Here is a 6,000-nt window from a genome sequence, read left to right as displayed (position 1 = left end):
AACTTATGTTAATGACTTCTTGGTAGACTGATTATCCTAACCCAACCTATTATCTGGCATCTATTGAATATGTATGAATGTATACTTTAAATCACACGTGCACAAAGAAGTCAGGGCAGCAGGTGCTTTTGGAATTATCCACCCTGATGTCCGCTGGTGAATTAAACATACCTGCTTTATAACCTATCCTGAGTTATAGAGTTTAATTCCGCACATCACTGCCTTCCCAGCCATATGTGATTACACTTCCAGAGGAGATCAGACTTCTTCTGTTCCATCATGTATAGGAAACATCCTCATTGTCACTCACTATTCAGTATGGAAAGCATTTTACTTTTGATGGATTACAATCATCAACATGATGCTATAAAAAATTAGTAGGGACAATTGAGGTATTTTAATGACAGAAGACTGTTGGACATACTAGTTTCAGAAAGCAAACAATTAGGCCTGCTAAACAATTACCAAATGTACAGTTATATGGATGGTAAGAATGAAGAGAGTAACCTAAAATAAAGCAAAGACTGCATTTTTATTTTGTACACTGCTCCATGATTTTAACTTTTCTTATTTTTTACATGCAATGTTCTTAACCTCATCACCTTTTATTCATCACCCTATGAAAGTCATAACAATATACTTCTGGGCCTTAATTGCCACAGAATTATACCATTTATTTGTTGATTTCACCAGCATAAATGTGGTTTAATCCAGTTATTAGCCTGAATCTTGACCAGGAGGGTCACGGACCAATTTGTTTGTCTTGCCACAAACAATCCTTATCATTTTGGAAAAGATGGGAGCAGGAAATGACACACTCTGTACAGTTTTGCTGTTCAGCCTTTGTCTCATCGTGACTACAGTAACCATCAGCATGTGCTTTTGTGAGTGTTTTTGGTCACGCCGGTACAGAAGAGTGGGATCTCTTCCTCGCAATCCGCCCCGAGTAGTGGAACCCATGGGATACCAAAGCAGAGTGCGAGAGACTGTTATATAAACAGAAGAAAACTGTTGATCTCCAGCAGTTGCCATATGACTTGTTATTTGTTTCTGTTCATCTTCGTTACCTCATGAAGAAAAATACCAAGGACCAGACACAGACTATCGTGGAGGGAACAGATGGAGTTACCACCCCGACATTATTCAGGACTGTGCTGGACTCACGAGTGAAGAAGCCTGTTTTCCACGTCACATGAGACTTTGCTGGACTGTTATTCTGTTTTTCAACTTCTAGTTCATGTTTGTTAATAAATTGTTATTTGTTGTTTACTGGTTGTCAAATGATTCATTGAATTTACTTTGCATCTAACACACGGTTTTCAAAATAAATCAAAAGGGTTGGGTAATACATATAATAACCTACAAAAACAAAACCTAAAACCAACACTTATAACTATAGATTCCACTTAAGTAATAAATGAACTATAAATACTATAGTTTCTTTAAACATTCTTTTTTTTTATATATATATATATATATATATATATACGCGTCACTATCATGGCTAGACTATAGGGATTTCGCATGCACGGTCTTTCCAGATTTTTCCAATACATTCTGTGGGGTTTAAAATTGTGCATGCGCATGTTCAAAGGCATACACGATAAAAGATGGAAAGATGGCTGCTGAGTGTCCAGATGAAGTCCTGGACCCATTTCCCAAGCTTACCACTCCGGTAAGTTTGTTAATGGTAACGTTTATGGCACTATGGCCAAATGGCAGGTCCTTGCTTTCAATGCAATGTTTTCTCACCATCAGACTACCACGTCACCTGCCAGGGAGGAAGGGTCTGGAGTGCGCATTTCCCCCTCTGAACATCCCGCAAGGTGAGTGTTTTTTAAACGTCTAACCTGTATGGTTCATTATAAAGGGGAATCAAAACTTTTTTTTTTTTTCCTCCTTGTTTAGGCAGAGGGCGCATTTTTCTACTGTCACACATCACGAACTTATGGCGGAGGTGGAAAAGTATAAAAGACGTTACCACATCCTCGTCTGTGCGTTCCTGACGGTTGTTTTCTTTGCTAGTCTACTTGTATTCTTAATCAGCCTACATTGTTGTATGAATTGTTAATAGTTAATTATTCCCAGATTCTTGTTTGCTATTAAATCGTTATTGTGTTAACTATCTAATCTGTATTGTCGACTGTACATTTCGGCATACTAAAATTTGTTTAACACCATTAGGTGAAATCATAGTAGCAAATTGCATGTTAGTTATAACATGTTGAATTAATCTTATAAAACATGGAACAGCACATGGCAAAAACAATAAGGTGGCTAATCCACATAACAAATAAAATAGGGTTCGTTTTACCCAGGGGCTCCCGAGAAGCCAGGAAAACAAGTCAATATTCCAGTCTTTCCAAGTTCGGACGGGAACATGGGCTAACTTCCCTGTCTCTGATGTGATTTGTTTAACTCCCTCACCATTGTCATCAATTTTCAAACAACAATTGGAAACATTTAATTTACCACAAACACTTCCTTCTTCGGCTAGCAGGTAATCGAGAATCATTAGAATAGTTTGGCTCCTGATCTGTACTTACAGTTTGGATTTTACCATCTGGTATTAAGGATAATTCCTCCTTTCCTACCTCCTCTGCTGCAGTTTCATCTGCACATCCCATAACAAGTCACCGTCATGGTAAAACACACAGATTTACATTAGTAGAACTACTACAGAGTGTATTTTATTTCAGTTTTTCTGCCAATATTCCCTATAGCCTTGCTGACCAAGGGATATTGTTTTACCTGAACTAGGCAGGCCTTCCCCTTATCATTTTTACTGTAACAGGTAAAGCATTTTTTCTTTACCTGGAATTTATTTCCAGATATACCTGGTTACAGATTTCTTTTACTTCAGGGAGGTCCTCTTTTCCACTTAAAGATATTGGTGAATTTGGCATTCTTATTTGTTTTCTTAGTTTGCACTTTAAAGGTTTCAGGATGTTTTCCTGGTGGCCAGCAGCTCCCACAACTGTAACAAATTCTTTTCACTGAAGTTTAACACCAAATAAGTTGGTTTTGTATTCACCCTATTCACAACCAACTTTCAAACATCTAAATTTCCCATCAAAGATTCACCTTTACTCTCCTCAGACCCACTGCCTGCCCTAGAGGGGCCGTTACCGGTCCTGTTGTGCTGCAAATGCTGCAGCAACTGGGGTGACAAAAAAAAAAAAGTCAGGTCCTTTGCTCAATTGTCAGCAACAGCAACCCCCTCCTCCTCACCATCAGAAGGATTGGAGCAGGAGATGCTCTTCCTGCTCTGCAGGTTACACAAGCCTGCCTCTGCAACAGCACTTCTGTTTTAACTCTTTCTGACCCTGAATGCAAAAATGCTCCTTGTTGCTTTAAGTCTGTGTTCTTACATATCAGGCCTTCGCAGGCAAACAGCAAACACCCTGCCATGCGTCCCGCAGGACTCAGCCGCACCTTCGAGGGGGTACGGGGGTTTGTACAAACTCACCCCAATACTTTAACACTTTCACAAGGGTCTGGATAGCAGCGGGAGGGGAGTGAGGGAGGTGGTAAGGGCTGGGGGTGGTGGTGGTGGAGGTATATACGGAGGGGGAGAGGTAGGGATCTCATCCTCACTTCTATTATTCTTCTTCTTTCCCCCCCCTTTGTTTTCTTTTAACGGGAACAAAAGGGCCCTAGTTTCAGACCCTATCCATAAGGAAGCATACTCGCTTTCCTCCAGACTAAAGGGTTCCTTAGAATTCACATATATATTCGGAGCTTGACAAATCCAATCCTCAAAAGATCCAAAACCTGGCCAATAGAGGTGGTCTCCCCTGATCTGCGTGCCACCCCATTTTTCCATGCAAGAATATATCATTTTTGCCTTATCTTTCCCTTTCCTAGAGGGGAAAGCATCCCAGGTTTTACTCATTAAACCTAATGGACTATCTGGTGGTATGTGGGGGAGCTTAACTTGGGGTCCCCCACCCATGGGAACAGAGGGCTTGCTTTTCCTCTGTCCCATCTTCCGGAGTACCTTCTCTCACACACACACTCGCTGCCCCCCGTTTGTGACCCAGCCGCTCACGGGGTATGGGAGCTGCACTACTAAGGGGTTCGCACTCGCTTCGCCCGCAATTGGACATCTCACACAGCACACTCCGGGATACTCAACCCCAACTGAACGGATCACCGGCCTATACTCACGCACTCCTGCGTCTTCATCCGGGGCTTCGTGCACAAAGATTACAGGGTTTGCTGGCTTTCTTTTGCTTGTTGTCGAATTTAGGGTTCGTCGGTAGAGGATGTGGTGCGATAGCACCCACTCAGGGCCGCTGAATTTCAGCGGGGTGCCTCCCCATATGGGGCTTCCCACCAGATTGCCTCTATCCGAGTCACGGCACCAAATTTGTTATATATGTTGGCGATAATAACTGGTCAGGGCCAGAGCCAATTGAGCCAAATTAGTTTATTAAAGCAAGCGGCAACAAGCAAAACAGCGCTGGGCGGCCGGGGAGTCTCCTGCTCCACCAACGGCACACAAATTCAAGCAAACTGAGCAGCTCTTTTTATCTTCCCCGAGGTCGCTTCTGACACCTTCAGTAGCCCCTCTGCTGCTTCTGTTATCGTGGTTTCTTGTCAGACAGGGCGTTCCCATGTTTGGTGTAGCAAGATAACATTGTGGACATGTCTCTTCTTGTTAAATAGGAAGTTCTTAAGACCACCACAATGGGTTCGTTCCTCTTGCTTAACTTGGTTGATCAGCAAATTACCTTGAGTTACTTATTACACCCTAGAGCAGGGGTCCCCCAGTTCCATGAGGTTACCGGGGCAGGAAAGGCTCCGCAGGCACCCGCCACGGCCTGGCCTGCGCCGCCCATCAAGCAGAGGCGGGAGGGTCCGTTACGTAGCCCCAGGACACATCCCCAGCGCAGCGCACCACTCCCACCTCTCCGGGTTAGCTCTCCCAGGCCCCCACCGCCCCCTCACGCCCCCGCCCCTTCCCTGCCTTTTGCCCCGCGGCCCCTTTTCTCCGCGCCAATACTCCCAAGCTCCCACCTTGCTCCATTCCTCAACAGCGTACTCCCGCCCCCCACTGAGCGTCATTGGCTGCAGTGGCCCGTTCCTCACGACGCTCCTGGTTCGGGATTGCCTCCGCTGCTACTCAGATCCTCATCAGTGCAGGGAGAGCGGAAGCTAGTGAGGCCTGGCGGTGGCGGCATCCGCTCGTTCCTTTCCTCCTTCTGTTGTGATCGGTGTGGGCGTGAGCGCTGCGCGTGCCCGCTCCCGCTCCTCACCCTCGCCGCTGCGGTACCTCCCTTAGCCTGGGTGACGGTGTGCGCTGTGGCGTCTTCTTACCGTCCCCGTTCCTTCCCGCCCAGGGTATTTCTCTACTCCATAGTTCTGCCGTCTCTCCAGGTCCCCGCTGAGGCCGGGGAGTGGGAGGCTGAATCGGAGGGAGCAAGAGGGAAGCGTGCGAAAGAAGGCGGGGAGAGAGGGCGGCAGTGCGGGCAGGTGAGGTAGGAAGTCATCCCGCTCCCCTCAGGCTTGTAGGCGGCACTGCGGAGGCGGCGGCGGCCGCCGCTCCCGGGCAACGCGGTTCGGGGTGAGGAGTTGGGGGTGGAGTAGCAACGCTGAGCGCGCTGGGGAGGCAGGCGGGCGAAGGGCGGTGGCGGGGAACGCTGCGGTCTTGATGCCGGGTATTATTTCAGTCGGGCGGCAGCGGAGCAGACCCCGATGCTGCCGGCGGCAGGGGCCGGAAGGAGCCCGGCTCCTCTGGCGTCCTCGCACGTCGCACGCTCCGCAACCACCCCCGTCCTTGTCCAAAGCTGTTGCTTCCTCCTCCCCCTTCCCCTTAAACGAGAAGAAAATTCGATTTGATTTAATATATTTCCTTGGGGTCGGAAGAAACTCCTGCCTGCTGAACCTGGTTTAGGTGCTTGACAAAGGTAAATTAAATGGTAAAGGCTTGGGGAGCAGCAGCAACAACAACCGAAAAATCCTTCCTCTGCTAAGGAAGTGGGGAAAAAGGAAGTT

At 46.6% G+C, this 6,000-nt stretch overlaps 1 protein-coding gene across 19 annotated transcripts in view; it reads left to right on the top strand.

The window, feature by feature from the left end:
• Positions 1–5,356: 5,356 nt before the first annotated feature.
• LOC130141885 (erbin-like) overlaps positions 5,357–6,000 on the top strand; it is a 123,967-nt gene continuing 123,323 nt past the window's right edge. For 11 of the 19 annotated variants that reach the window (XM_056323166.1, XM_056323163.1, XM_056323169.1 and 8 more), the window contains exon 1: positions 5,380–5,478. The gene's annotated coding sequence lies outside the window, so the exon portion shown is untranslated. Of the gene's footprint in view, positions 5,484–5,605; positions 5,913–6,000 lie in introns of those variants that run through there. The other 8 variants (XM_056323161.1, XM_056323164.1, XM_056323156.1 and 5 more) reach the window with 5 other exon arrangements.

This window comes from Falco biarmicus, chromosome W (genome assembly GCF_023638135.1).
Source record: "Falco biarmicus isolate bFalBia1 chromosome W, bFalBia1.pri, whole genome shotgun sequence".
NCBI lineage: Eukaryota > Metazoa > Chordata > Aves > Falconiformes > Falconidae > Falco > Falco biarmicus.
This window is presented reverse-complemented; position numbering and strand designations above follow the sequence as displayed.